General features: G+C 44.3%; 49 non-coding genes across 49 annotated transcripts; 27 read left to right on the top strand and 22 right to left on the bottom strand.

Annotated features, from left to right (window-relative positions):
- Window positions 1–136: 136 nt before the first annotated feature.
- Window positions 137–209, bottom strand: trnaa-agc (transfer RNA alanine (anticodon AGC)). Its single transcript has one exon. It is a non-coding gene; the product is annotated as a tRNA-Ala (tRNA).
- Window positions 210–542: 333 nt separating this feature from the next.
- trnai-aau (transfer RNA isoleucine (anticodon AAU)) lies at window positions 543–616 on the top strand. Its single transcript has one exon. It is a non-coding gene; the product is annotated as a tRNA-Ile (tRNA).
- Window positions 617–905: 289 nt separating this feature from the next.
- Window positions 906–978, bottom strand: trnaa-agc (transfer RNA alanine (anticodon AGC)). The gene has a single exon. It is a non-coding gene; the product is annotated as a tRNA-Ala (tRNA).
- Window positions 979–1,311: 333 nt separating this feature from the next.
- trnai-aau (transfer RNA isoleucine (anticodon AAU)) lies at window positions 1,312–1,385 on the top strand. Its single transcript has one exon. It is a non-coding gene; the product is annotated as a tRNA-Ile (tRNA).
- A 289-nt stretch (window positions 1,386–1,674) lies between these two features.
- trnaa-agc (transfer RNA alanine (anticodon AGC)) lies at window positions 1,675–1,747 on the bottom strand. Its single transcript has one exon. It is a non-coding gene; the product is annotated as a tRNA-Ala (tRNA).
- A 696-nt stretch (window positions 1,748–2,443) lies between these two features.
- On the bottom strand, window positions 2,444–2,516 carry trnaa-agc (transfer RNA alanine (anticodon AGC)). The gene has a single exon. It is a non-coding gene; the product is annotated as a tRNA-Ala (tRNA).
- A 333-nt stretch (window positions 2,517–2,849) lies between these two features.
- On the top strand, window positions 2,850–2,923 carry trnai-aau (transfer RNA isoleucine (anticodon AAU)). Its single transcript has one exon. It is a non-coding gene; the product is annotated as a tRNA-Ile (tRNA).
- Window positions 2,924–3,617: 694 nt separating this feature from the next.
- trnai-aau (transfer RNA isoleucine (anticodon AAU)) lies at window positions 3,618–3,691 on the top strand. Its single transcript has one exon. It is a non-coding gene; the product is annotated as a tRNA-Ile (tRNA).
- A 289-nt stretch (window positions 3,692–3,980) lies between these two features.
- Window positions 3,981–4,053, bottom strand: trnaa-agc (transfer RNA alanine (anticodon AGC)). The gene has a single exon. It is a non-coding gene; the product is annotated as a tRNA-Ala (tRNA).
- Window positions 4,054–4,386: 333 nt separating this feature from the next.
- trnai-aau (transfer RNA isoleucine (anticodon AAU)) lies at window positions 4,387–4,460 on the top strand. Its single transcript has one exon. It is a non-coding gene; the product is annotated as a tRNA-Ile (tRNA).
- A 289-nt stretch (window positions 4,461–4,749) lies between these two features.
- trnaa-agc (transfer RNA alanine (anticodon AGC)) lies at window positions 4,750–4,822 on the bottom strand. The gene has a single exon. It is a non-coding gene; the product is annotated as a tRNA-Ala (tRNA).
- Window positions 4,823–5,518: 696 nt separating this feature from the next.
- On the bottom strand, window positions 5,519–5,591 carry trnaa-agc (transfer RNA alanine (anticodon AGC)). The gene has a single exon. It is a non-coding gene; the product is annotated as a tRNA-Ala (tRNA).
- A 1,102-nt stretch (window positions 5,592–6,693) lies between these two features.
- trnai-aau (transfer RNA isoleucine (anticodon AAU)) lies at window positions 6,694–6,767 on the top strand. The gene has a single exon. It is a non-coding gene; the product is annotated as a tRNA-Ile (tRNA).
- A 289-nt stretch (window positions 6,768–7,056) lies between these two features.
- Window positions 7,057–7,129, bottom strand: trnaa-agc (transfer RNA alanine (anticodon AGC)). The gene has a single exon. It is a non-coding gene; the product is annotated as a tRNA-Ala (tRNA).
- A 696-nt stretch (window positions 7,130–7,825) lies between these two features.
- On the bottom strand, window positions 7,826–7,898 carry trnaa-agc (transfer RNA alanine (anticodon AGC)). The gene has a single exon. It is a non-coding gene; the product is annotated as a tRNA-Ala (tRNA).
- A 333-nt stretch (window positions 7,899–8,231) lies between these two features.
- trnai-aau (transfer RNA isoleucine (anticodon AAU)) lies at window positions 8,232–8,305 on the top strand. The gene has a single exon. It is a non-coding gene; the product is annotated as a tRNA-Ile (tRNA).
- Window positions 8,306–8,594: 289 nt separating this feature from the next.
- Window positions 8,595–8,667, bottom strand: trnaa-agc (transfer RNA alanine (anticodon AGC)). The gene has a single exon. It is a non-coding gene; the product is annotated as a tRNA-Ala (tRNA).
- Window positions 8,668–9,363: 696 nt separating this feature from the next.
- On the bottom strand, window positions 9,364–9,436 carry trnaa-agc (transfer RNA alanine (anticodon AGC)). The gene has a single exon. It is a non-coding gene; the product is annotated as a tRNA-Ala (tRNA).
- Window positions 9,437–9,769: 333 nt separating this feature from the next.
- Window positions 9,770–9,843, top strand: trnai-aau (transfer RNA isoleucine (anticodon AAU)). The gene has a single exon. It is a non-coding gene; the product is annotated as a tRNA-Ile (tRNA).
- A 289-nt stretch (window positions 9,844–10,132) lies between these two features.
- trnaa-agc (transfer RNA alanine (anticodon AGC)) lies at window positions 10,133–10,205 on the bottom strand. The gene has a single exon. It is a non-coding gene; the product is annotated as a tRNA-Ala (tRNA).
- Window positions 10,206–10,538: 333 nt separating this feature from the next.
- trnai-aau (transfer RNA isoleucine (anticodon AAU)) lies at window positions 10,539–10,612 on the top strand. The gene has a single exon. It is a non-coding gene; the product is annotated as a tRNA-Ile (tRNA).
- A 289-nt stretch (window positions 10,613–10,901) lies between these two features.
- Window positions 10,902–10,974, bottom strand: trnaa-agc (transfer RNA alanine (anticodon AGC)). Its single transcript has one exon. It is a non-coding gene; the product is annotated as a tRNA-Ala (tRNA).
- Window positions 10,975–11,670: 696 nt separating this feature from the next.
- On the bottom strand, window positions 11,671–11,743 carry trnaa-agc (transfer RNA alanine (anticodon AGC)). The gene has a single exon. It is a non-coding gene; the product is annotated as a tRNA-Ala (tRNA).
- Window positions 11,744–12,076: 333 nt separating this feature from the next.
- Window positions 12,077–12,150, top strand: trnai-aau (transfer RNA isoleucine (anticodon AAU)). The gene has a single exon. It is a non-coding gene; the product is annotated as a tRNA-Ile (tRNA).
- Window positions 12,151–12,439: 289 nt separating this feature from the next.
- trnaa-agc (transfer RNA alanine (anticodon AGC)) lies at window positions 12,440–12,512 on the bottom strand. Its single transcript has one exon. It is a non-coding gene; the product is annotated as a tRNA-Ala (tRNA).
- A 333-nt stretch (window positions 12,513–12,845) lies between these two features.
- On the top strand, window positions 12,846–12,919 carry trnai-aau (transfer RNA isoleucine (anticodon AAU)). The gene has a single exon. It is a non-coding gene; the product is annotated as a tRNA-Ile (tRNA).
- Window positions 12,920–13,208: 289 nt separating this feature from the next.
- trnaa-agc (transfer RNA alanine (anticodon AGC)) lies at window positions 13,209–13,281 on the bottom strand. The gene has a single exon. It is a non-coding gene; the product is annotated as a tRNA-Ala (tRNA).
- Window positions 13,282–13,614: 333 nt separating this feature from the next.
- trnai-aau (transfer RNA isoleucine (anticodon AAU)) lies at window positions 13,615–13,688 on the top strand. The gene has a single exon. It is a non-coding gene; the product is annotated as a tRNA-Ile (tRNA).
- A 289-nt stretch (window positions 13,689–13,977) lies between these two features.
- trnaa-agc (transfer RNA alanine (anticodon AGC)) lies at window positions 13,978–14,050 on the bottom strand. The gene has a single exon. It is a non-coding gene; the product is annotated as a tRNA-Ala (tRNA).
- Window positions 14,051–14,383: 333 nt separating this feature from the next.
- Window positions 14,384–14,457, top strand: trnai-aau (transfer RNA isoleucine (anticodon AAU)). The gene has a single exon. It is a non-coding gene; the product is annotated as a tRNA-Ile (tRNA).
- A 695-nt stretch (window positions 14,458–15,152) lies between these two features.
- Window positions 15,153–15,226, top strand: trnai-aau (transfer RNA isoleucine (anticodon AAU)). The gene has a single exon. It is a non-coding gene; the product is annotated as a tRNA-Ile (tRNA).
- Window positions 15,227–15,921: 695 nt separating this feature from the next.
- On the top strand, window positions 15,922–15,995 carry trnai-aau (transfer RNA isoleucine (anticodon AAU)). Its single transcript has one exon. It is a non-coding gene; the product is annotated as a tRNA-Ile (tRNA).
- A 289-nt stretch (window positions 15,996–16,284) lies between these two features.
- Window positions 16,285–16,357, bottom strand: trnaa-agc (transfer RNA alanine (anticodon AGC)). Its single transcript has one exon. It is a non-coding gene; the product is annotated as a tRNA-Ala (tRNA).
- Window positions 16,358–16,690: 333 nt separating this feature from the next.
- On the top strand, window positions 16,691–16,764 carry trnai-aau (transfer RNA isoleucine (anticodon AAU)). Its single transcript has one exon. It is a non-coding gene; the product is annotated as a tRNA-Ile (tRNA).
- A 695-nt stretch (window positions 16,765–17,459) lies between these two features.
- Window positions 17,460–17,533, top strand: trnai-aau (transfer RNA isoleucine (anticodon AAU)). Its single transcript has one exon. It is a non-coding gene; the product is annotated as a tRNA-Ile (tRNA).
- Window positions 17,534–17,822: 289 nt separating this feature from the next.
- Window positions 17,823–17,895, bottom strand: trnaa-agc (transfer RNA alanine (anticodon AGC)). Its single transcript has one exon. It is a non-coding gene; the product is annotated as a tRNA-Ala (tRNA).
- A 333-nt stretch (window positions 17,896–18,228) lies between these two features.
- Window positions 18,229–18,302, top strand: trnai-aau (transfer RNA isoleucine (anticodon AAU)). The gene has a single exon. It is a non-coding gene; the product is annotated as a tRNA-Ile (tRNA).
- Window positions 18,303–18,591: 289 nt separating this feature from the next.
- trnaa-agc (transfer RNA alanine (anticodon AGC)) lies at window positions 18,592–18,664 on the bottom strand. The gene has a single exon. It is a non-coding gene; the product is annotated as a tRNA-Ala (tRNA).
- Window positions 18,665–18,997: 333 nt separating this feature from the next.
- Window positions 18,998–19,071, top strand: trnai-aau (transfer RNA isoleucine (anticodon AAU)). The gene has a single exon. It is a non-coding gene; the product is annotated as a tRNA-Ile (tRNA).
- A 289-nt stretch (window positions 19,072–19,360) lies between these two features.
- Window positions 19,361–19,433, bottom strand: trnaa-agc (transfer RNA alanine (anticodon AGC)). Its single transcript has one exon. It is a non-coding gene; the product is annotated as a tRNA-Ala (tRNA).
- A 696-nt stretch (window positions 19,434–20,129) lies between these two features.
- trnaa-agc (transfer RNA alanine (anticodon AGC)) lies at window positions 20,130–20,202 on the bottom strand. The gene has a single exon. It is a non-coding gene; the product is annotated as a tRNA-Ala (tRNA).
- Window positions 20,203–20,535: 333 nt separating this feature from the next.
- Window positions 20,536–20,609, top strand: trnai-aau (transfer RNA isoleucine (anticodon AAU)). Its single transcript has one exon. It is a non-coding gene; the product is annotated as a tRNA-Ile (tRNA).
- A 695-nt stretch (window positions 20,610–21,304) lies between these two features.
- On the top strand, window positions 21,305–21,378 carry trnai-aau (transfer RNA isoleucine (anticodon AAU)). Its single transcript has one exon. It is a non-coding gene; the product is annotated as a tRNA-Ile (tRNA).
- Window positions 21,379–22,073: 695 nt separating this feature from the next.
- Window positions 22,074–22,147, top strand: trnai-aau (transfer RNA isoleucine (anticodon AAU)). The gene has a single exon. It is a non-coding gene; the product is annotated as a tRNA-Ile (tRNA).
- A 695-nt stretch (window positions 22,148–22,842) lies between these two features.
- trnai-aau (transfer RNA isoleucine (anticodon AAU)) lies at window positions 22,843–22,916 on the top strand. The gene has a single exon. It is a non-coding gene; the product is annotated as a tRNA-Ile (tRNA).
- A 695-nt stretch (window positions 22,917–23,611) lies between these two features.
- Window positions 23,612–23,685, top strand: trnai-aau (transfer RNA isoleucine (anticodon AAU)). Its single transcript has one exon. It is a non-coding gene; the product is annotated as a tRNA-Ile (tRNA).
- Window positions 23,686–24,380: 695 nt separating this feature from the next.
- Window positions 24,381–24,454, top strand: trnai-aau (transfer RNA isoleucine (anticodon AAU)). The gene has a single exon. It is a non-coding gene; the product is annotated as a tRNA-Ile (tRNA).
- A 695-nt stretch (window positions 24,455–25,149) lies between these two features.
- Window positions 25,150–25,223, top strand: trnai-aau (transfer RNA isoleucine (anticodon AAU)). The gene has a single exon. It is a non-coding gene; the product is annotated as a tRNA-Ile (tRNA).
- A 695-nt stretch (window positions 25,224–25,918) lies between these two features.
- On the top strand, window positions 25,919–25,992 carry trnai-aau (transfer RNA isoleucine (anticodon AAU)). Its single transcript has one exon. It is a non-coding gene; the product is annotated as a tRNA-Ile (tRNA).
- The last annotated feature ends 752 nt before the right edge of the window (window positions 25,993–26,744 follow it).

Below are 26,744 nucleotides of genomic sequence, written 5' to 3' on the forward strand. Positions count from 1 at the left end.
GAATCACATGTTTAAGGTGACACATTCTAACAGAGATTTGGCATGTAGTGTGTGAAAAGAATTATGGAAGCGTCAGGGTCAAAAAACATGCACCAATTTTCTTTTTCACTATCGAGCATGACTGAAATGCCTATAATGGAGAATGTGGGCATCGATCCCACTACCTCTCGCATGCTAAGCGAGCGCTCTACCACTTGAGCTAATTCCCCTACTAGGCTCAGTGCTCTTGTTGTTCAGATCCTGGACAAAAGCTCAAGTCCAAACTGAGAGTGCAAAGCTCTACAGACACTGCAATTGATGATTTTTACATTTCTTTACTGTGAACAGCTGCATGGACTTGCATTTTAGCAGTGGCTCAAAGGTTGAGTAGATTTAATTTGATCGTTGACCGCCAATCAACCAAGAAGAGAAGGAAACTGGAGGTGTCAACTAATGTCTGTGCTTGGTCGATTACCGCAGACATCCCTCCTCATACCATTTGTATACTTTCATGGAACAGGCCTACCTCAGCCACACAACTTGCAGAAAGCCTCCATCATGTAGGCCGGTTAGCTCAGCTGGTTAGAGCGTGGTGCTAATAACGCCAAGGTCATGGGTTCGATCCCCATACGGGCCATTGATGATAGTCTTTTGGATCAGATATGAGGCGGATTAGTGTTATTTTGGGTCTCTCAAATGCCAACTTGTATGGTGGAGATCAGAAAGTCTTGTCGGACGGTGTGGACTCTTGACATGTGCAAGCCCTTATTGTTGAGTACTCATATAGTACGAATCACATGTTTAAGGTGACACATTCTAACAGAGATTTGGCATGTAGTGTGTGAAAAGAATTATGGAAGCGTTAGGGTCAAAAAACATGCACCAATTTTCTTTTTCACTATCGAGCATGACTGAAATGCCTATAATGGAGAATGTGGGCATCGATCCCACTACCTCTCGCATGCTAAGCGAGCGCTCTACCACTTGAGCTAATTCCCCTTGTAGGCTCAGTGCTCTTGTTGTTCAGATCCTGGACAAAAGCTCAAGTCCAAACTGAGAGTGCAAAGCTCTACAGACACTGCAATTGATGATTTTTACATTTCTTTACTGTGAACAGCTGCATGGACTTGCATTTTAGCAGTGGCTCAAAGGTTGAGTAGATTTAATTTGATCGTTGACCGCCAATCAACCAAGAAGAGAAGGAAACTGGAGGTGTCAACTAATGTCTGTGCTTGGTCGATTACCGCAGACATCCCTCCTCATACCATTTGTATACTTTCATGGAACAGGCCTACCTCAGCCACACAACTTGCAGAACGCCTCCATCATGTAGGCCGGTTAGCTCAGCTGGTTAGAGCGTGGTGCTAATAACGCCAAGGTCATGGGTTCGATCCCCATACGGGCCATTGATGATAGTCTTTTGGATCAGATATGAGGCGGATTAGTGTTATTTTGGGTCTCTCAAATGCCAACTTGTATGGTGGAGATCAGAAAGTCTTGTCGGACGGTGTGGACTTTTGACATGTGCAAGCCCTTATTGTTGAGTACTCATATAGTACGAATCACATGTTTAAGGTGACACATTCTAACAGAGATTTGGCATGTAGTGTGTGAAAAGAATTATGGAAGCGTCAGGGTCAAAAAACATGCACCAATTTTCTTTTTCACTATCGAGCATGACTGAAATGCCTATAATGGAGAATGTGGGCATCGATCCCACTACCTCTCGCATGCTAAGCGAGCGCTCTACCACTTGAGCTAATTCCCCTTGTAGGCTCAGTGCTCTTGTTGTTCAGATCCTGGACAAAAGCTCAAGTCCAAACTGAGAGTGCAAAGCTCTACAGACACTGCAATTGATGATTTTTACATTTCTTTACTGTGAACAGCTGCATGGACTTGCATTTTAGCAGTGGCTCAAAGGTTGAGTAGATTTAATTTGATCGTTGACCGCCAATCAACCAAGAAGAGAAGGAAACTGGAGGTGTCAACTAATGTCTGTGCTTGGTCGATTACCGCAGACATCCCTCCTCATACCATTTGTATACTTTCATGGAACAGGCCTACCTCAGCCACACAACTTGCAGAAAGACTCCATCATGTAGGCCGGTTAGCTCAGCTGGTTGGAGAGTGGTGCTAATAATGCCAAGGTCATGGGTTCGATCCCCATACGGGCCATTGATGATAGTCTTTTGGATCAGATATGAGGCGGATTAGTGTTATTTTGGGTCTCTCAAATGCCAACTTGTATGGTGGAGATCAGAAAGTCTTGTCGGACGGTGTGGACTCTTGACATGTGCAAGCCCTTATTGTTGAGTACTCATATAGTACGAATCACATGTTTAAGGTGACACATTCTAACAGAGATTTGGCATGTAGTGTGTGAAAAGAATTATGGAAGCGTCAGGGTCAAAAAACATGCACCAATTTTCTTTTTCACTATTGAGCATGACTGAAATGCCTATAATGGAGAATGTGGGCATCGATCCCACTACCTCTCGCATGCTAAGCCAGCGCTCTACCACTTGAGCTAATTCCCCTTGTAGGCTCAGTGCTCTTGTTGTTCAGATCCTGGACAAAAGCTCAAGTCCAAACTGAGAGTGCAAAGCTCTACAGACACTGCAATTGATGATTTTTACATTTCTTTACTGTGAACAGCTGCATGGACTTGCATTTTAGCAGTGGCTCAAAGGTTGAGTAGATTTAATTTGATCGTTGACCGCCAATCAACCAAGAAGAGAAGGAAACTGGAGGTGTCAACTAATGTCTGTGCTTGGTCGATTACCGCAGACATCCCTCCTCATACCATTTGTATACTTTCATGGAACAGGCCTACCTCAGCCACACAACTTGCAGAAAGACTCCATCATGTAGGCCGGTTAGCTCAGCTGGTTAGAGCGTGGTGCTAATAACGCCAAGGTCATGGGTTCGATCCCCATACGGGCCATTGATGATAGTCTTTTGGATCAGATATGAGGCGGATTAGTGTTATTTGGGTCTCTCAAATGCCAACTTGTATGGTGGAGATCAGAAAGTCTTGTCGGACGGTGTGGACTTTTGACATGTGCAAGCCCTTATTGTTGAGTACTCATATAGTACGAATCACATGTTTAAGGTGACACATTCTAACAGAGATTTGGCATGTAGTGTGTGAAAAGAATTATGGAGGCGTCAGGGTCAAAAAACATGCACCAATTTTCTTTTTCACTATCGAGCATGACTGAAATGCCTATAATGGAGAATGTGGGCATCGATCTCACTACCTCTCGCATGCTAAGCGAGCGCTCTACCACTTGAGCTAATTCACCTACGAGGCTCAGTGTTCTTGTTTTTCAGATCCTGGACAAAAGCTCAAGTCCAAACTGAGAGTGCAAAGCTCTACAGACACTGCAATTGATGATTTTTACATTTCTTTACTGTGAACAGCTGCATGGACTTGCATTTTAGCAGTGGCTCAAAGGTTGAGTAGATTTAATTTGATCGGTGACCGCCAATCAACCAAGAAGAGAAGGAAACTGGAGGTGTCAACTAATGTCTGTGCTTGGTCGATTACCGCAGACATCCCTCCTCATACCATTTGTATACTTTCATGGAACAGGCCTACCTCAGCCACACAACTTGCAGAAAGCCTCCATCATGTAGGCTGGTTAGCTCAGCTGGTTAGAGCGTGGTGCTAATAACGCCAAGGTCATGGGTTCGATCCCCATACGGGCCATTGATGATAGTCTTTTGGATCAGATATGAGGCGGATTAGTGTTATTTTGGGTCTCTCAAATGCCAACTTGTATGGTGGAGATCAGAAAGTCTTGTCGGACGGTGTGGACTTTTGACATGTGCAAGCCCTTATTGTTGAGTACTCATATAGTACGAATCACATGTTTAAGGTGACACATTCTAACAGAGATTTGGCATGTAGTGTGTGAAAAGAATTATGGAAGCGTCAGGGTCAAAAAACATGCACCAATTTTCTTTTTCACTATCGAGCATGACTGAAATGCCTATAATGGAGAATGTGGGCATCGATCCCACTACCTCTCGCATGCTAAGCGAGCGCTCTACCACTTGAGCTAATTCCCCTTGTAGGCTCAGTGCTCTTGTTGTTCAGATCCTGGACAAAAGCTCAAGTCCAAACTGAGAGTGCAAAGCTCTACAGACACTGCAATTGATGATTTTTACATTTCTTTACTGTGAACAGCTGCATGGACTTGCATTTTAGCAGTGGCTCAAAGGTTGAGTAGATTTAATTTGATCGTTGACCGCCAATCAACCAAGACGAGAAGGAAACTGGAGGTGTCAACTAATGTCTGTGCTTGGTCGATTACCGCAGACATCCCTCCTCATACCATTTGTATACTTTCATGGAACAGGCCTACCTCAGCCACACAACTTGCAGAAAGACTCCATCATGTAGGCCGGTTAGCTCAGCTGGTTAGAGCGTGGTGCTAATAACGCCAAGGTCATGGGTTCGATCCCCATACGGGCCATTGATGATAGTCTTTTGGATCAGATATGAGGCGGATTAGTGTTATTTTGGGTCTCTCAAATGCCAACTTGTATGGTGGAGATCAGAAAGTCTTGTCGGACGGTGTGGACTTTTGACATGTGCAAGCCCTTATTGTTGAGTACTCATATAGTACGAATCACATGTTTAAGGTGACACATTCTAACAGAGATTTGGCATGTAGTGTGTGAAAAGAATTATGGAAGCGTCAGGGTCAAAAAACATGCACCAATTTTCTTTTTCACTATCGAGCATGACTGAAATGCCTATAATGGAGAATGTGGGCATCGATCCCACTACCTCTCGCATGCTAAGCGAGCGCTCTACCACTTGAGCTAATTCCCCTTGTAGGCTCAGTGCTCTTGTTGTTCAGATCCTGGACAAAAGCTCAAGTCCAAACTGAGAGTGCAAAGCTCTACAGACACTGCAATTGATGATTTTTACATTTCTTTACTGTGAACAGCTGCATGGACTTGCATTTTAGCAGTGGCTCAAAGGTTGAGTAGATTTAATTTGATCGTTGACCGCCAATCAACCAAGAAGAGAAGGAAACTGGAGGTGTCAACTAATGTCTGTGCTTGGTTGATTACCGCAGACATCCCTCCTCATACCATTTGTATACTTTCATGGAACAGGCCTACCTCAGCCACACAACTTGCAGAAAGACTCCATCATGGAGGCCGGTTAGCTCAGCTGGTTAGAGAGTGGTGCTAATAATGCCAAGGTCATGGGTTCGATCCCCATACGGGCCATTGATGATAGTCTTTTGGATCAGATATGAGGCGGATTAGTGTTATTTTGGGTCTCTCAAATGCCAACTTGTATGGTGGAGATCAGAAAGTCTTGTCGGACGGTGAGGACTCTTGACATGTGCAAGCCCTTATTGTTGAGTACTCATATAGTACGAATCACATGTTTAAGGTGACACATTCTAACAGAGATTTGGCATGTAGTGTGTGAAAAGAATTATGGAAGCGTCAGGGTCAAAAAACATGCACCAATTTTCTTTTTCACTATCGAGCATGACTGAAATGCCTATAATGGAGAATGTGGGCATCGATCCCACTACCTCTCGCATGCTAAGCGAGCGCTCTACCACTTGAGCTAATTCCCCTTGTAGGCTCAGTGCTCTTGTTGTTCAGATCCTGGACAAAAGCTCAAGTCCAAACTGAGAGTGCAAAGCTCTACAGACACTGCAATTGATGATTTTTACATTTCTTTACTGTGAACAGCTGCATGGACTTGCATTTTAGCAGTGGCTCAAAGGTTGAGTAGATTTAATTTGATCGTTGACCGCCAATCAACCAAGAAGAGAAGGAAACTGGAGGTGTCAACTAATGTCTGTGCTTGGTCGATTACCGCAGACATCCCTCCTCATACCATTTGTATACTTTCATGGAACAGGCCTACCTCAGCCACACAACTTGCAGAAAGACTCCATCATGTAGGCCGGTTAGCTCAGCTGGTTAGAGAGTGGTGCTAATAATGCCAAGGTCATGGGTTCGATCCCCATACGGGCCATTGATGATAGTCTTTTGGATCAGATATGAGGCGGATTAGTGTTATTTTGGGTCTCTCAAATGCCAACTTGTATGGTGGAGATCAGAAAGTCTTGTCGGACGGTGAGGACTCTTGACATGTGCAAGCCCTTATTGTTGAGTACTCATATAGTACGAATCACATGTTTAAGGTGACACATTCTAACAGAGATTTGGCATGTAGTGTGTGAAAAGAATTATGGAGGCGTCAGGGTCAAAAAACATGCACCAATTTTCTTTTTCACTATCGAGCATGACTGAAATGCCTATAATGGAGAATGTGGGCATCGATCTCACTACCTCTCGCATGCTAAGCGAGCGCTCTACCACTTGAGCTAATTCACCTACGAGGCTCAGTGTTCTTGTTGTTCAGATCCTGGACAAAAGCTCAAGTCCAAACTGAGAGTGCAAAGCTCTACAGACACTGCAATTGATGATTTTTACATTTCTTTACTGTGAACAGCTGCATGGACTTGCATTTTAGCAGTGGCTCAAAGGTTGAGTAGATTTAATTTGATCGTTGACCGCCAATCAACCAAGAAGAGAAGGAAACTGGAGGTGTCAACTAATGTCTGTGCTTGGTCGATTACCGCAGACATCCCTCCTCATACCATTTGTATACTTTCATGGAACAGGCCTACCTCAGCCACACAACTTGCAGAAAGCCTCCATCATGTAGGCCGGTTAGCTCAGCTGGTTAGAGCGTGGTGCTAATAACGCCAAGGTCATGGGTTCGATCCCCATACGGGCCATTGATGATAGTCTTTTGGATCAGATATGAGGCGGATTAGTGTTATTTTGGGTCTCTCAAATGCCAACTTGTATGGTGGAGATCAGAAAGTCTTGTCGGACGGTGTGGACTTTTGACATGTGCAAGCCCTTATTGTTGAGTACTCATATAGTACGAATCACATGTTTAAGGTGACACATTCTAACAGAGATTTGGCATGTAGTGTGTGAAAAGAATTATGGAAGCGTCAGGGTCAAAAAACATGCACCAATTTTCTTTTTCACTATCGAGCATGACTGAAATGCCTATAATGGAGAATGTGGGCATCGATCCCACTACCTCTCGCATGCTAAGCGAGCGCTCTACCACTTGAGCTAATTCCCCTTGTAGGCTCAGTGCTCTTGTTGTTCAGATCCTGGACAAAAGCTCAAGTCCAAACTGAGAGTGCAAAGCTCTACAGACACTGCAATTGATGATTTTTACATTTCTTTACTGTGAACAGCTGCATGGACTTGCATTTTAGCAGTGGCTCAAAGGTTGAGTAGATTTAATTTGATCGTTGACCGCCAATCAACCAAGAAGAGAAGGAAACTGGAGGTGTCAACTAATGTCTGTGCTTGGTCGATTACCGCAGACATCCCTCCTCATACCATTTGTATACTTTCATGGAACAGGCCTACCTCAGCCACACAACTTGCAGAAAGACTCCATCATGTAGGCCGGTTAGCTCAGCTGGTTAGAGAGTGGTGCTAATAATGCCAAGGTCATGGGTTCGATCCCCATACGGGCCATTGATGATAGTCTTTTGGATCAGATATGAGGCGGATTAGTGTTATTTTGGGTCTCTCAAATGCCAACTTGTATGGTGGAGATCAGAAAGTCTTGTCGGACGGTGTGGACTCTTGACATGTGCAAGCCCTTATTGTTGAGTACTCATATAGTACGAATCACATGTTTAAGGTGACACATTCTAACAGAGATTTGGCATGTAGTGTGTGAAAAGAATTATGGAAGCGTCAGGGTCAAAAAACATGCACCAATTTTCTTTTTCACTATCGAGCATGACTGAAATGCCTATAATGGAGAATGTGGGCATCGATCCCACTACCTCTCGCATGCTAAGCGAGCGCTCTACCACTTGAGCTAATTCCCCTTGTAGGCTCAGTGCTCTTGTTGTTCAGATCCTGGACAAAAGCTCAAGTCCAAACTGAGAGTGCAAAGCTCTACAGACACTGCAATTGATGATTTTTACATTTCTTTACTGTGAACAGCTGCATGGACTTGCATTTTAGCAGTGGCTCAAAGGTTGAGTAGATTTAATTTGATCGTTGACCGCCAATCAACCAAGAAGAGAAGGAAACTGGAGGTGTCAACTAATGTCTGTGCTTGGTCGATTACCGCAGACATCCCTCCTCATACCATTTGTATACTTTCATGGAACAGGCCTACCTCAGCCACACAACTTGCAGAAAGACTCCATCATGTAGGCCGGTTAGCTCAGCTGGTTAGAGCGTGGTGCTAATAACGCCAAGGTCATGGGTTCGATCCCCATACGGGCCTTTGATGATAGTCTTTTGGATCAGATATGAGGCGGATTAGTGTTATTTTGGGTCTCTCAAATGCCAACTTGTATGGTGGAGATCAGAAAGTCTTGTCGGACGGTGTGGACTTTTGACATGTGCAAGCCCTTATTGTTGAGTACTCATATAGTACGAATCACATGTTTAAGGTGACACATTCTAACAGAGATTTGGCATGTAGTGTGTGAAAAGAATTATGGAAGCGTCAGGGTCAAAAAACATGCACCAATTTTCTTTTTCACTATCGAGCATGACTGAAATGCCTATAATGGAGAATGTGGGCATCGATCCCACTACCTCTCGCATGCTAAGCGAGCGCTCTACCACTTGAGCTAATTCCCCTTGTAGGCTCAGTGCTCTTGTTGTTCAGATCCTGGACAAAAGCTCAAGTCCAAACTGAGAGTGCAAAGCTCTACAGACACTGCAATTGATGATTTTTACATTTCTTTACTGTGAACAGCTGCATGGACTTGCATTTGAGCAGTGGCTCAAAGGTTGAGTAGATTTAATTTGATCGTTGACCGCCAATCAACCAAGAAGAGAAGGAAACTGGAGGTGTCAACTAATGTCTGTGCTTGGTCGATTACCGCAGACATCCCTCCTCATACCATTTGTATACTTTCATGGAACAGGCCTACCTCAGCCACACAACTTGCAGAAAGCCTCCATCATGTAGGCCGGTTAGCTCAGCTGGTTAGAGAGTGGTGCTAATAATGCCAAGGTCATGGGTTCGATCCCCATACGGGCCATTGATGATAGTCTTTTGGATCAGATATGAGGCGGATTAGTGTTATTTTGGGTCTCTCAAATGCCAACTTGTATGGTGGAGATCAGAAAGTCTTGTCGGACGGTGTGGACTCTTGACATGTGCAAGCCCTTATTGTTGAGTACTCATATAGTACGAATCACATGTTTAAGGTGACACATTCTAACAGAGATTTGGCATGTAGTGTGTGAAAAGAATTATGGAAGCGTCAGGGTCAAAAAACATGCACCAATTTTCTTTTTCACTATCGAGCATGACTGAAATGCCTATAATGGAGAATGTGGGCATCGATCCCACTACCTCTCGCATGCTAAGCGAGCGCTCTACCACTTGAGCTAATTCCCCTTGTAGGCTCAGTGCTCTTGTTGTTCAGATCCTGGACAAAAGCTCAAGTCCAAACTGAGAGTGCAAAGCTCTACAGACACTGCAATTGATGATTTTTACATTTCTTTACTGTGAACAGCTGCATGGACTTGCATTTTAGCAGTGGCTCAAAGGTTGAGTAGATTTAATTTGATCGTTGACCGCCAATCAACCAAGAAGAGAAGGAAACTGGAGGTGTCAACTAATGTCTGTGCTTGGTCGATTACCGCAGACATCCCTCCTCATACCATTTGTATACTTTCATGGAACAGGCCTACCTCAGCCACACAACTTGCAGAAAGCCTCCATCATGTAGGCCGGTTAGCTCAGCTGGTTAGAGCGTGGTGCTAATAACGCCAAGGTCATGGGTTCGATCCCCATACGGGCCATTGATGATAGTCTTTTGGATCAGATATGAGGCGGATTAGTGTTATTTTGGGTCTCTCAAATTCCAACTTGTATGGTGGAGATCAGAAAGTCTTGTCGGACGGTGTGGACTCTTGACATGTGCGAGCCCTTATTGTTGAGTACTCATATAGTACGAATCACATGTTTAAGGTGACACATTCTAACAGAGATTTGGCATGTAGTGTGTGAAAAGAATTATGGAAGCGTCAGGGTCAAAAAACATGCACCAATTTTCTTTTTCACTATCGAGCATGACTGAAATGCCTATAATGGAGAATGTGGGCATCGATCCCACTACCTCTCGCATGCTAAGCGAGCGCTCTACCACTTGAGCTAATTCCCCTACTAGGCTCAGTGCTCTTGTTGTTCAGATCCTGGACAAAAGCTCAAGTCCAAACTGAGAGTGCAAAGCTCTACAGACACTGCAATTGATGATTTTTACATTTCTTTACTGTGAACAGCTGCATGGACTTGCATTTTAGCAGTGGCTCAAAGGTTGAGTAGATTTAATTTGATCGTTGACCGCCAATCAACCAAGAAGAGAAGGAAACTGGAGGTGTCAACTAATGTCTGTGCTTGGTCGATTACCGCAGACATCCCTCCTCATACCATTTGTATACTTTCATGGAACAGGCCTACCTCAGCCACACAACTTGCAGAAAGACTCCATCAAGTAGGCCGGTTAGCTCAGCTGGTTAGAGCGTGGTGCTAATAACGCCAAGGTCATGGGTTCGATCCCCATACGGGCCATTGATGATAGTCTTTTGGATCAGATATGAGGCGGATTAGTGTTATTTTGGGTCTCTCAAATGCCAACTTGTATGGTGGAGATCAGAAAGTCTTGTCGGACGGTGTGGACTCTTGACATGTGCAAGCCCTTATTGTTGAGTACTCATATAGTACGAATCACATGTTTAAGGTGACACATTCTAACAGAGATTTGGCATGTAGTGTGTGAAAAGAATTATGGAAGTGTCAGGGTCAAAAAACATGCACCAATTTTCTTTTTCACTATCGAGCATGACTGAAATGCCTATAATGGAGAATGTGGGCATCGATCCCACTACCTCTCGCATGCTAAGCGAGCGCTCTACCACTTGAGCTAATTCCCCTTGTAGGCTCAGTGCTCTTGTTGTTCAGATCCTGGACAAAAGCTCAAGTCCAAACTGAGAGTGCAAAGCTCTACAGACACTGCAATTGATGATTTTTACATTTCTTTACTGTGAACAGCTGCATGGACTTGCATTTTAGCAGTGGCTCAAAGGTTGAGTAGATTTAATTTGATCGTTGACCGCCAATCAACCAAGAAGAGAAGGAAACTGGAGGTGTCAACTAATGTCTGTGCTTGGTCGATTACCGCAGACATCCCTCCTCATACCATTTGTATACTTTCATGGAACAGGCCTACCTCAGCCACACAACTTGCAGAAAGACTCCATCATGTAGGCCGGTTAGCTCAGCTGGTTAGAGCGTGGTACTAATAACGCCAAGGTCATAGGTTCGATCCCCATACGGGCCATTGATGATAGTCTTTTGGATCAGATATGAGGCGGATTAGTGTTATTTTGGGTCTCTCAAATGCCAACTTGTATGGTGGAGATCAGAAAGTCTTGTCGGACGGTGTGGACTCTTGACATGTGCGAGCCCTTATTGTTGAGTACTCATATAGTACGAATCACATGTTTAAGGTGACACATTCTAACAGAGATTTGGCATGTAGTGTGTGAAAAGAATTATGGAAGCGTCAGGGTCAAAAAACATGCACCAATTTTCTTTTTCACTATCGAGCATGACTGAAATGCCTATAATGGAGAATGTGGGCATCGATCCCACTACCTCTCGCATGCTAAGCGAGCGCTCTACCACTTGAGCTAATTCCCCTAGGAAGCTCAGTGCTCTTGTTGTTCAGATCCTGGACAAAAGCTCAAGTCCAAACTGAGAGTGCAAAGCTCTACAGACACTGCAATTGATGATTTTTACATTTCTTTACTGTGAACAGCTGCATGGACTTGCATTTTAGCAGTGGCTCAAAGGTTGAGTAGATTTAATTTGATCGTTGACCGCCAATCAACCAAGAAGAGAAGGAAACTGGAGGTGTCAACTAATGTCTGTGCTTGGTCGATTACCGCAGACATCCCTCCTCATACCATTTGTATACTTTCATGGAACAGGCCTACCTCAGCCACACAACTTGCAGAAAGCCTCCATCATGTAGGCCGGTTAGCTCAGCTGGTTAGAGCGTGGTGCTAATAACGCCAAGGTCATGGGTTCGATCCCCATACGGGCCATTGATGATAGTCTTTTGGATCAGATATGAGGCGGATTAGTGTTATTTTGGGTCTCTCAAATTCCAACTTGTATGGTGGAGATCAGAAAGTCTTGTCGGACGGTGTGGACTCTTGACATGTGCGAGCCCTTATTGTTGAGTACTCATATAGTACGAATCACATGTTTAAGGTGACACATTCTAACAGAGATTTGGCATGTAGTGTGTGAAAAGAATTATGGAAGCGTCAGGGTCAAAAAACATGCACCAATTTTCTTTTTCACTATCGAGCATGACTGAAATGCCTATAATGGAGAATGTGGGCATCGATCCCACTACCTCTCGCATGCTAAGCGAGCGCTCTACCACTTGAGCTAATTCCCCTACTAGGCTCAGTGCTCTTGTTGTTCAGATCCTGGACAAAAGCTCAAGTCCAAACTGAGAGTGCAAAGCTCTACAGACACTGCAATTGATGATTTTTACATTTCTTTACTGTGAACAGCTGCATGGACTTGCATTTTAGCAGTGGCTCAAAGGTTGAGTAGATTTAATTTGATCGTTGACCGCCAATCAACCAAGAAGAGAAGGAAACTGGAGGTGTCAACTAATGTCTGTGCTTGGTCGATTACCGCAGACATCCCTCCTCATACCATTTGTATACTTTCATGGAACAGGCCTACCTCAGCCACACAACTTGCAGAAAGCCTCCATCATGTAGGCCGGTTAGCTCAGCTGGTTAGAGCGTGGTGCTAATAATGCCAAGGTCATGGGTTCGATCCCCATACGGGCCATTGATGATAGTCTTTTGGATCAGATATGAGGCGGATTAGTGTTATTTTGGGTCTTTCAAATTCCAACTTGTATGGTGGAGATCAGAAAGTCTTGTCGGACGGTGTGGACTCTTGACATGTGCGAGCCCTTATTGTTGAGTACTCATATAGTACGAATCACATGTTTAAGGTGACACATTCTAACAGAGATTTGGCATGTAGTGTGTGAAAAGAATTATGGAAGCGTCAGGGTCAAAAAACATGCACCAATTTTCTTTTTCACTATCGAGCATGACTGAAATGCCTATAATGGAGAATGTGGGCATCGATCCCACTACCTCTCGCATGCTAAGCGAGCGCTCTACCACTTGAGCTAATTCCCCTACTAGGCTCAGTGCTCTTGTTGTTCAGATCCTGGACAAAAGCTCAAGTCCAAACTGAGAGTGCAAAGCTCTACAGACACTGCAATTGATGATTTTTACATTTCTTTACTGTGAACAGCTGCATGGACTTGCATTTTAGCAGTGGCTCAAAGGTTGAGTAGATTTAATTTGATCGTTGACCGCCAATCAACCAAGAAGAGAAGGAAACTGGAGGTGTCAACTAATGTCTGTGCTTGGTCGATTACCGCAGACATCCCTCCTCATACCATTTGTATACTTTCATGGAACAGGCCTACCTCAGCCACACAACTTGCAGAAAGCTTCCATCATGTAGGCCGGTTAGCTCAGCTGGTTAGAGCGTGGTGCTAATAACGCCAAGGTCATGGGTTCGATCCCCATACGGGCCATTGATGATAGTCTTTTGGATCAGATATGAGGCGGATTAGTGTTATTTTGGGTCTCTCAAATGCCAACTTGTATGGTGGAGATCAGAAAGTCTTGTCGGACGGTGTGGACTCTTGACATGTGCAAGCCCTTATTGTTGAGTACTCATATAGTACGAATCACATGTTTAAGGTGACACATTCTAACAGAGATTTGGCAAGTAGTGTGTGAAAAGAATTATGGCAGCGTCAGGGTCAAAAAACATGCACCAATTTTCTTTTTCACTATCGAGCATGACTGAAATGCCTATAATGGAGAATGTGGGCATCGATCCCACTACCTCTCACATGCTAAGCGAGCGCTCTACCACTTGAGCTAATTCCCCTAGTAGGGTCAGTGCTCTTGTTGTTCAGATCCTGGACAAAAGCTCAAGTCCAAACTGAGAGTGCAAAGCTCTACAGACACTGCAATTGATGATTTTTACATTTCTTTACTGTGAACAGCTGCATGGACTTGCATTTTAGCAGTGGCTCAAAGGTTGAGTAGATTTAATTTGATCGTTGACCGCCAATCAACCAAGAAGAGAAGGAAACTGAAGGTGTCAACTAATGTCTGTGCTTGGTCGATTACCGCAGACATCCCTCCTCATACCATTTGTATACTTTCATGGAACAGGCCTACCTCAGCCACACAACTTGCAGAAAGCCTCCATCATGTAGGCCGGTTAGCTCAGCTGGTTAGAGCGTGGTGCTAATAACGCCAAGGTCATGGGTTCGATCCCCATACGGGCCATTGATGATAGTCTTTTGGATCAGATATGAGGCGGATTAGTGTTATTTTGGGTCTCTCAAATGCCAACTTGTATGGTGGAGATCAGAAAGTCTTGTCGGACGGTGTGGACTCTTGACATGTGCAAGCCCTTATTGTTGAGTACTCATATAGTACGAATCACATGTTTAAGGTGACACATTCTAACAGAGATTTGGCAAGTAGTGTGTGAAAAGAATTATGGCAGCGTCAGGGTCAAAAAACATGCACCAATTTTCTTTTTCACTATCGAGCATGACTGAAATGCCTATAATGGAGAATGTGGACATCGATCCCACTACCTCTCGCATGCTAAGCGAGCGCTCTACCACTTGAGCTAATTCCCCTACGGGGCTCAGTGTTCTTGTTGTTCAGATCCTCGACAAAAGCTCAAGTCCAAACTGAGAGTGCAAAGCTCTACAGACACTGCAATTGATGATTTTTACATTTCTTTACTGTGAACAGCTGCATGGACTTGCATTTTAGCAGTGGCTCAAAGGTTGAGTAGATTTAATTTGATCGTTGACCGCCAATCAACCAAGAAGAGAAGGAAACTGGAGGTGTCAACTAATGTCTGTGCTTGGTCGATTACCGCAAACATCCCTCCTCATACCATTTGTATACTTTCATGGAACAGGCCTACCTCAGCCACACAACTTGCAGAAAGCCTCCATCATGTAGGCCGGTTAGCTCAGCTGGTTAGAGCGTGGTGCTAATAACGCCAAGGTCATGGGTTCGATCCCCATACGGGCCATTGATGATAGTCTTTTGGATCAGATATGAGGCGGATTAGTGTTATTTTGGGTCTCTCAAATGCCAACTTGTATGGTGGAGATCAGAAAGTCTTGTCGGACGGTGTGGACTCTTGACATGTGCGAGCCCTTATTGTTGAGTACTCATATAGTACGAATCACATGTTTAAGGTGACACATTCTAACAGAGATTTGGCATGTAGTGTGTGAAAAGAATTATGGAAGCGTCAGGGTCAAAAAACATGCACCAATTTTCTTTTTCACTATCGAGCATGACTGAAATGCCTATAATGGAGAATGTGGGCATCGATCCCACTACCTCTTACATGCTAAGCGAGCGCTCTACCACTTGAGCTAATTCCCCTAGTAGGCTCAGTGCTCTTGTTGTTCAGATCCTGGACAAAAGCTCAAGTCCAAACTGAGAGTGCAAAGCTCTACAGACACTGCAATTGATGATTTTTACATTTCTTTACTGTGAACAGCTGCATGGACTTGCATTTTAGCAGTGGCTCAAAGGTTGAGTAGATTTAATTTGATCGTTGACCGCCAATCAACCAAGAAGAGAAGGGAACTGGAGGTGTCAACTAATGTCTGTGCTTGGTCGATTACCGCAGACATCCCTCCTCATACCATTTGTATACTTTCATGGAAAAGGCCTACCTCAGCCACACAACTTGCAGAAAGCATCCATCATGTAGGCCGGTTAGCTCAGCTGGTTAGAGCGTGGTGCTAATAACGCCAAGGTCATGGGTTCGATCCCCATACGGGCCATTGATGATAGTCTTTTGGATCAGATATGAGGCGGATTAGTGTTATTTTGGGTCTCTCAAATTCCAACTTGTATGGTGGAGATCAGAAAGTCTTGTCGGACAGTGTGGACTCTTGACATGTGCGAGCCCTTATTGTTGAGTACTCATATAGTACGAATCACATGTTTAAGGTGACACATTCTAACAGAGATTTGGCATGTAGTGTGTGAAAAGAATTATGGAAGCGTCAGGGTCAAAAAACATGCACCAATTTTCTTTTTCACTATCGAGCATGACTCAAATGCCTATAATGGAGAATGTGGGCATCGATCCCACTACCTCTCGCATGCTAAGCGAGCGCTCTACCACTTGAGCTAATTCCCCTACTAGGCTCAGTGCTCTTGTTGTTCAGATCCTGGACAAAAGCTCAAGTCCAAACTGAGAGTGCAAAGCTCTACAGACACTGCAATTGATGATTTTTACATTTCTTTACTGTGAACAGCTGCATGGACTTGCATTTTAGCAGTGGCTCAAAGGTTGAGTAGATTTAATTTGATCGTTGACCGCCAATCAACCAAGAAGAGAAGGAAACTGGAGGTGTCAACTAATGTCTGTGCTTGGTCGATTACCGCAGACATCCCTCCTCATACCATTTGTATACTTTCATGGAACAGGCCTACCTCAGCCACACAACTTGCAGAAAGCCTCCCTCATGTAGGCCGGTTAGCTCAGCTGGTTAGAGCGTGGTGCTAATAACGCCAAGGTCATGGGTTCGATCCCCATACGGGCCATTGATGATAGTCTTTTGGATCAGATATGAGGCGGATTAGTGTTATTTTGGGTCTCTCAAATTCCAACTTGTATGGTGGAGATCAGAAAGTCTTGTCGGACGGTGTGGACTCTTGACATGTGCGAGCCCTTATTGTTGAGTACTCATATAGTACGAATCACATGTTTAAGGTGACACATTCTAACAGAGATTTGGCATGTAGTGTGTGAAAAGAATTATGGAGGCGTCAGGGTCAAAAAACATGCACCAATTTTCTTTTTCACTATCGAGCATGACTGAAATGCCTGTAATGGAGAATGTGGGCATCGATCCCACTACCTCTTACATGCTAAGCGAGCGCTCTACCACTTGAGCTAATTCCCCTAGTAGGCTCAGTGCTCTTGTTGTTCAGATCCTGGACAAAAGCTCAAGTCCAAACTGAGAGTGCAAAGCTCTACAGACACTGCAATTGATGATTTTTACATTTCTTTACTGTGAACAGCTGCATGGACTTGCATTTTAGCAGTGGCTCAAAGGTTGAGTAGATTTAATTTGATCGTTGACCGCCAATCAACCAAGAAGAGAAGGGAACTGGAGGTGTCAACTAATGTCTGTGCTTGGTCGATTACCGCAGACATCCCTCCTCATACCATTTGTATACTTTCATGGAAAAGGCCTACCTCAGCCACACAACTTGCAGAAAGCATCCATCATGTAGGCCGGTTAGCTCAGCTGGTTAGAGCGTGGTGCTAATAACGCCAAGGTCATGGGTTCGATCCCCATACGGGCCATTGATGATAGTCTTTTGGATCAGATATGAGGCGGATTAGTGTTATTTTGGGTCTCTCAAATTCCAACTTGTATGGTGGAGATCAGAAAGTCTTGTCGGACAGTGTGGACTCTTGACATGTGCGAGCCCTTATTGTTGATTACTCATATAGTACGAATCACATGTTTAAGGTGACACATTCTAACAGAGATTTGGCATGTAGTGTGTGAAAAGAATTATCGAAGCGTCAGGGTCAAAAAACATGCACCAATTTTCTTTTTCACTATCGAGCATGACTCAAATGCCTATAATGGAGAATGTGGGCATCGATCCCACTACCTCTCGCATGCTAAGCGAGCGCTCTACCACTTGAGCTAATTCCCCTACTAGGCTCAGTGCTCTTGTTGTTCAGATCCTGGACAAAAGCTCAAGTCCAAACTGAGAGTGCAAAGCTCTACAGACACTGCAATTGATGATTTTTACATTTCTTTACTGTGAACAGCTGCATGGACTTGCATTTTAGCAGTGGCTCAAAGGTTGAGTAGATTTAATTTGATCGTTGACCGCCAATCAACCAAGAAGAGAAGGAAACTGGAGGTGTCAACTAATGTCTGTGCTTGGTCGATTACCGCAGACATCCCTCCTCATACCATTTGTATACTTTCATGGAACAGGCCTACCTCAGCCACACAACTTGCAGAAAGCCTCCCTCATGTAGGCCGGTTAGCTCAGCTGGTTAGAGCGTGGTGCTAATAACGCCAAGGTCATGGGTTCGATCCCCATACGGGCCATTGATGATAGTCTTTTGGATCAGATATGAGGCGGATTAGTGTTATTTTGGGTCTCTCAAATTCCAACTTGTATGGTGGAGATCAGAAAGTCTTGTCGGACGGTGTGGACTCTTGACATGTGTGAGCCCTTATTGTTGAGTACTCATATAGTACGAATCACATGTTTAAGGTGACACATTCTAACAGAGATTTGGCATGTAGTGTGTGAAAAGAATTATGGAAGCGTCAGGGTCAAAAAACATGCACCAATTTTCTTTTTCACTATCGAGCATGACTGAAATGCCTGTAATGGAGAATGTGGGCATCGATCCCACTACCTCTCGCATGCTAAGCGAGTGCTCTACCACTTGAGCTAATTCCCCTACTAGGCTCAGTGCTCTTGTTGTTCAGATCCTGGACAAAAGCTCAAGTCCAAACTGAGAGTGCAAAGCTCTACAGACACTGCAATTGATGATTTTTACATTTCTTTACTGTGAAAAGCTGCATGGACTTGCATTTTAGCAGTGGCTCAAAGGTTGAGTAGATTTAATTTGATCGTTGACCGCCAATCAACCAAGAAGAGAAGGAAACTGGAGGTGTCAACTAATGTCTGTGCTTGGTCGATTACCGCAGACATCCCTCCTCATACCATTTGTATACTTTCATGGAACAGGCCTACCTCAGCCACACAACTTGCAGAAAGCCTCCCTCATGTAGGCCGGTTAGCTCAGCTGGTTAGAGCGTGGTGCTAATAACGCCAAGGTCATGGGTTCGATCCCCATACGGGCCATTGATGATAGTCTTTTGGATCAGATATGAGGCGGATTAGTGTTATTTTGGGTCTCTCAAATTCCAACTTGTATGGTGGAGATCAGAAAGTCTTGTCGGACGGTGTGGACTCTTGACATGTGTGAGCCCTTATTGTTGAGTACTCATATAGTACGAATCACATGTTTAAGGTGACACATTCTAACAGAGATTTGGCATGTAGTGTGTGAAAAGAATTATGGAAGCGTCAGGGTCAAAAAACATGCACCAATTTTCTTTTTCACTATCGAGCATGACTGTAATGCCAGTAATGGAGAATGTGGGCATCGATCCCACTACCTCTCGCATGCTAAGCGAGTGCTCTACCACTTGAGCTAATTCCCCTACTAGGCTCAGTGCTCTTGTTGTTCAGATCCTGGACAAAAGCTCAAGTCCAAACTGAGAGTGCAAAGCTCTACAGACACTGCAATTGATGATTTTTACATTTCTTTACTGTGAAAAGCTGCATGGACTTGCATTTTAGCAGTGGCTCAAAGGTTGAGTAGATTTAATTTGATCGTTGACCGCCAATCAACCAAGAAGAGAAGGAAACTGGAGGTGTCAACTAATGTCTGTGCTTGGTCGATTACCGCAGACATCCCTCCTCATACCATTTGTATACTTTCATGGAACAGGCCTACCTCAGCCACACAACTTGCAGAAAGACTCCATCATGTAGGCCGGTTAGCTCAGCTGGTAACAGTGTGGTGCTAATAACGCCAAGGTCATGGGTTCGATCCCCATACGGGCCATTGATGATTGTCTTTTGGATCAGATATGAGGCGGATTAGTGTTATTTTGGGTCTCTCAAATTCCAACTTGTATGGTGGAGATCAGAAAGTCTTGTCGGACGGTGTGGACTCTTGACATGTGCGAGCCCTTATTGTTGAGTACTCATATAGTACGAATCACATGTTTAAGGTGACACATTCTAACAGAGATTTGGCATGTAGTGTGTGAAAAGAATTATGGAAGCGTCAGGGTCAAAAAACATGCACCAATTTTCTTTTTCACTATCGAGCATGACTGAAATGCCTATAATGGAGAATGTGGGCATCGATCCCACTACCTCTCGCATGCTAAGCGAGCGCTCTACCACTTGAGCTAATTCCCCTACTAGGCTCAGTGCTCTTGTTGTTCAGATCCTGGACAAAAGCTCAAGTCCAAACTGAGAGTGCAAAGCTCTACAGACACTGCAATTGATGATTTTTACATTTCTTTACTGTGAACAGCTGCATGGACTTGCATTTTAGCAGTGGCTCAAAGGTTGAGTAGATTTAATTTGATCGTTGACCGCCAATCAACCAAGAAGAGAAGGAAACTGGAGGTGTCAACTAATGTCTGTGCTTGGTCGATTACCGCAGACATCCCTCCTCATACCATTTGTATACTTTCATGGAACAGGCCTACCTCAGCCACACAACTTGCAGAAAGACTCCATCATGTAGGCCGGTTAGCTCAGCTGGTTACAGCGTGGTGCTAATAACGCCAAGGTCATGGGTTCGATCCCCATACGGGCCATTGATGATTGTCTTTTGGATCAGATATGAGGCGGATTAGTGTTATTTTGGGTCTCTCAAATGCCAACTTGTATGGTGGAGATCAGAAAGTCTTGTCGGACGGTGTGGACTCTTGACATGTGCGAGCCCTTATTGTTGAGTACTCATATAGTACGAATCACATGTTTAAGGTGACACATTCTAACAGAGATTTGGCATGTAGTGTGTGAAAAGAATTATGGAAGCGTCAGGGTCAAAAAACATGCACCAATTTTCTTTTTCACTATCGAGCATGACTGAAATGCCTATAATGGAGAATGTGGGCATCGATCCGACTACCTCTCGCATGCTAAGCGAGCGCTCTACCACTTGAGCTAATTCGCCTAGTAGGCTCAGTGCTCTTGTTGTTCAGATCCTGGACAAAAGCTCAAGTCCAAACTGAGAGTGCAAAGCTCTACAGACACTGCAATTGATGATTTTTACATTTCTTTACTGTGAACAGCTGCATGGACTTGCATTTTAGCAGTGGCTCAAAGGTTGAGTAGATTTAATTTGATCGTTGACCGCCAATCAACCAAGAAGAGAAGGAAACTGGAGGTGTCAACTAATGTCTGTGCTTGGTCGATTACCGCAGACATCCCTCCTCATACCATTTGTATACTTTCATGGAACAGGCCTACCTCAGCCACACAACTTGCAGAAAGACTCCATCATGTAGGCCGGTTAGCTCAGCTGGTTACAGCGTGGTGCTAATAACGCCAAGGTCATGGGTTCGATCCCCATACGGGCCATTGATGATAGTCTTTTGGATCAGATATGAGGCGGATTAGTGTTATTTTGGGTCTCTCAAATGCCAACTTGTATGGTGGAGATCAGAAAGTCTTGTCGGACGGTGTGGACTCTTGACATGTGCGAGCCCTTATTGTTGAGTACTCATATAGTACGAATCACATGTTTAAGGTGACACATTCTAACAGAGATTTGGCATGTAGTGTGTGAAAAGAATTATGGAAGCGTCAGGGTCAAAAAACATGCACCAATTTTCTTTTTCACTATCGAGCATGACTGAAATGCCTATAATGGAGAATGTGGGCATCGATCCGACTACCTCTCGCATGCTAAGCGAGCGCTCTACCACTTGAGCTAATTCGCCTAGTAGGCTCAGTGCTCTTGTTGTTCAGATCCTGGACAAAAGCTCAAGTCCAAACTGAGAGTGCAAAGCTCTACAGACACTGCAATTGATGATTTTTACATTTCTTTACTGTGAACAGCTGCATGGACTTGCATTTTAGCAGTGGCTCAAAGGTTGAGTAGATTTAATTTGATCGTTGACCACCAATCAACCAAGAAGAGAAGGAAACTGGAGGTGTCAACTAATGTCTGTGCTTGGTCGATTACCGCAGACATCCCTCCTCATACCATTTGTATACTTTCATGGAACAGGCCTACCTCAGCCACACAACTTGCAGAAAGCCTCCCTCATGTAGGCCGGTTAGCTCAGCTGGTTAGAGCGTGGTGCTAATAACGCCAAGGTCATGGGTTCGATCCCCATACGGGCCATTGATGATAGTCTTTTGGATCAGATATGAGGCGGATTAGTGTTATTTTGGGTCTCTCAAATGCCAACTTGTATGGTGGAGATCAGAAAGTCTTGTCGGACGGTGTGGACTCTTGACATGTGCGAGCCCTTATTGTTGAGTACTCATATAGTACGAATCACATGTTTAAGGTGACACATTCTAACAGAGATTTGGCATGTAGTGTGTGAAAAGAATTATGGAAGCGTCAGGGTCAAAAAACATGCACCAATTTTCTTTTTCACTATCGAGCATGACTGAAATGCCTATAATGGAGAATGTGGGCATCGATCCGACTACCTCTCGCATGCTAAGCGAGCGCTCTACCACTTGAGCTAATTCGCCTAGAAGGCTCAGTGCTCTTGTTGTTCAGATCCTGGACAAAAGCTCAAGTCCAAACTGAGAGTGCAAAGCTCTACAGACACTGCAATTGATGATTTTTACATTTCTTTACTGTGAACAGCTGCATGGACTTGCATTTTAGCAGTGGCTCAAAGGTTGAGTAGATTTAATTTGATCGTTGACCACCAATCAACCAAGAAGAGAAGGAAACTGGAGGTGTCAACTAATGTCTGTGCTTGGTCGATTACCGCAGACATCCCTCCTCATACCATTTGTATACTTTCATGGAACAGGCCTACCTCAGCCACACAACTTGCAGAAAGCCTCCCTCATGTAGGCCGGTTAGCTCAGCTGGTTAGAGCGTGGTGCTAATAACGCCAAGGTCATGGGTTCGATCCCCATACGGGCCATTGATGATAGTCTTTTGGATCAGATATGAGGCGGATTAGTGTTATTTTGGGTCTCTCAAATGCCAACTTGTATGGTGGAGATCAGAAAGTCTTGTCGGACGGTGTGGACTCTTGACATGTGCGAGCCCTTATTGTTGAGTACTCATATAGTACGAATCACATGTTTAAGGTGACACATTCTAACAGAGATTTGGCATGTAGTGTGTGAAAAGAATTATGGAAGCGTCAGGGTCAAAAAACATGCACCAATTTTCTTTTTCACTATCGAGCATGACTGAAATGCCTATAATGGAGAATGTGGGCATCGATCCGACTACCTCTCGCATGCTAAGCGAGCGCTCTACCACTTGAGCTAATTCGCCTAGTAGGCTCAGTGCTCTTGTTGTTCAGATCCTGGACAAAAGCTCAAGTCCAAACTGAGAGTGCAAAGCTCTACAGACACTGCAATTGATGATTTTTACATTTCTTTACTGTGAACAGCTGCATGGACTTGCATTTTAGCAGTGGCTCAAAGGTTGAGTAGATTTAATTTGATCGTTGACCGCCAATCAACCAAGAAGAGAAGGAAACTGGAGGTGTCAACTAATGTCTGTGCTTGGTCGATTACCGCAGACATCCCTCCTCATACCATTTGTATACTTTCATGGAACAGGCCTACCTCAGCCACACAACTTGCAGAAAGACTCCATCATGTAGGCCGGTTAGCTCAGCTGGTTACAGCGTGGTGCTAATAACGCCAAGGTCATGGGTTCGATCCCCATACGGGCCATTGATGATAGTCTTTTGGATCAGATATGAGGCGGATTAGTGTTATTTTGGGTCTCTCAAATGCCAACTTGTATGGTGGAGATCAGAAAGTCTTGTCGGACGGTGTGGACTCTTGACATGTGCGAGCCCTTATTGTTGAGTACTCATATAGTACGAATCACATGTTTAAGGTGACACATTCTAACAGAGATTTGGCATGTAGTGTGTGAAAAGAATTATGGAAGCGTCAGGGTCAAAAAACATGCACCAATTTTCTTTTTCACTATCGAGCATGACTGAAATGCCTATAATGGAGAATGTGGGCATCGATCCGACTACCTCTCGCATGCTAAGCGAGCGCTCTACCACTTGAGCTAATTCGCCTAGTAGGCTCAGTGCTCTTGTTGTTCAGATCCTGGACAAAAGCTCAAGTCCAAACTGAGAGTGCAAAGCTCTACAGACACTGCAATTGATGATTTTTACATTTCTTTACTGTGAACAGCTGCATGGACTTGCATTTTAGCAGTGGCTCAAAGGTTGAGTAGATTTAATTTGATCGTTGACCACCAATCAACCAAGAAGAGAAGGAAACTGGAGGTGTCAACTAATGTCTGTGCTTGGTCGATTACCGCAGACATCCCTCCTCATACCATTTGTATACTTTCATGGAACAGGCCTACCTCAGCCACACAACTTGCAGAAAGCCTCCCTCATGTAGGCCGGTTAGCTCAGCTGGTTAGAGCGTGGTGCTAATAACGCCAAGGTCATGGGTTCGATCCCCATACGGGCCATTGATGATAGTCTTTTGGATCAGATATGAGGCGGATTAGTGTTATTTTGGGTCTCTCAAATGCCAACTTGTATGGTGGAGATCAGAAAGTCTTGTCGGACGGTGTGGACTCTTGACATGTGCGAGCCCTTATTGTTGAGTACTCATATAGTACGAATCACATGTTTAAGGTGACACATTCTAACAGAGATTTGGCATGTAGTGTGTGAAAAGAATTATGGAAGCGTCAGGGTCAAAAAACATGCACCAATTTTCTTTTTCACTATCGAGCATGACTGAAATGCCTATAATGGAGAATGTGGGCATCGATCCGACTACCTCTCGCATGCTAAGCGAGCGCTCTACCACTTGAGCTAATTCGCCTAGAAGGCTCAGTGCTCTTGTTGTTCAGATCCTGGACAAAAGCTCAAGTCCAAACTGAGAGTGCAAAGCTCTACAGACACTGCAATTGATGATTTTTACATTTCTTTACTGTGAACAGCTGCATGGACTTGCATTTTAGCAGTGGCTCAAAGGTTGAGTAGATTTAATTTGATCGTTGACCACCAATCAACCAAGAAGAGAAGGAAACTGGAGGTGTCAACTAATGTCTGTGCTTGGTCGATTACCGCAGACATCCCTCCTCATACCATTTGTATACTTTCATGGAACAGGCCTACCTCAGCCACACAACTTGCAGAAAGCCTCCCTCATGTAGGCCGGTTAGCTCAGCTGGTTAGAGCGTGGTGCTAATAACGCCAAGGTCATGGGTTCGATCCCCATACGGGCCATTGATGATAGTCTTTTGGATCAGATATGAGGCGGATTAGTGTTATTTTGGGTCTCTCAAATGCCAACTTGTATGGTGGAGATCAGAAAGTCTTGTCGGACGGTGTGGACTCTTGACATGTGCGAGCCCTTATTGTTGAGTACTCATATAGTACGAATCACATGTTTAAGGTGACACATTCTAACAGAGATTTGGCATGTAGTGTGTGAAAAGAATTATGGAAGCGTCAGGGTCAAAAAACATGCACCAATTTTCTTTTTCACTATCGAGCATGACTGAAATGCCTATAATGGAGAATGTGGGCATCGATCCGACTACCTCTCGCATGCTAAGCGAGCGCTCTACCACTTGAGCTAATTCGCCTAGTAGGCTCAGTGCTCTTGTTGTTCAGATCCTGGACAAAAGCTCAAGTCCAAACTGAGAGTGCAAAGCTCTACAGACACTGCAATTGATGATTTTTACATTTCTTTACTGTGAACAGCTGCATGGACTTGCATTTTAGCAGTGGCTCAAAGGTTGAGTAGATTTAATTTGATCGTTGACCGCCAATCAACCAAGAAGAGAAGGAAACTGGAGGTGTCAACTAATGTCTGTGCTTGGTCGATTACCGCAGACATCCCTCCTCATACCATTTGTATACTTTCATGGAACAGGCCTACCTCAGCCACACAACTTGCAGAAAGCCTCCCTCATGTAGGCCGGTTAGCTCAGCTGGTTAGAGCGTGGTGCTAATAACGCCAAGGTCATGGGTTCGATCCCCATACGGGCCATTGATGATAGTCTTTTGGATCAGATATGAGGCGGATTAGTGTTATTTTGGGTCTCTCAAATGCCAACTTGTATGGTGGAGATCAGAAAGTCTTGTCGGACGGTGTGGACTCTTGACATGTGCGAGCCCTTATTGTTGAGTACTCATATAGTACGAATCACATGTTTAAGGTGACACATTCTAACAGAGATTTGGCATGTAGTGTGTGAAAAGAATTATGGAAGCGTCAGGGTCAAAAAACATGCACCAATTTTCTTTTTCACTATCGAGCATGACTGAAATGCCTATAATGGAGAATGTGGGCATCAATCCGACTACCTCTCGCATGCTAAGCGAGCGCTCTACCACTTGAGCTAATTCGCCTAGTAGGCTCAGTGCTCTTGTTGTTCAGATCCTGGACAAAAGCTCAAGTCCAAACTGAGAGTGCAAAGCTCTACAGACACTGCAATTGATGATTTTTACATTTCTTTACTGTGAACAGCTGCATGGACTTGCATTTTAGCAGTGGCTCAAAGGTTGAGTAGATTTAATTTGATCGTTGACCGCCAATCAACCAAGAAGAGAAGGGAACTGGAGGTGTCAACTAATGTCTGTGCTTGGTCGATTAACGCAGACATCCCTCCTCATACCATTTGTATACTTTCATGGAAAAGGCCTACCTCAGCCACACAACTTGCAGAAAGCATCCATCATGTAGGCCGGTTAGCTCAGCTGGTTAGAACGTGGTGGTAATAATGCCAAGGTCATGGGTTC

Source organism: Brachyhypopomus gauderio, unplaced genomic scaffold, assembly GCF_052324685.1.
Source record: "Brachyhypopomus gauderio isolate BG-103 unplaced genomic scaffold, BGAUD_0.2 sc77, whole genome shotgun sequence".
NCBI lineage: Eukaryota > Metazoa > Chordata > Actinopteri > Gymnotiformes > Hypopomidae > Brachyhypopomus > Brachyhypopomus gauderio.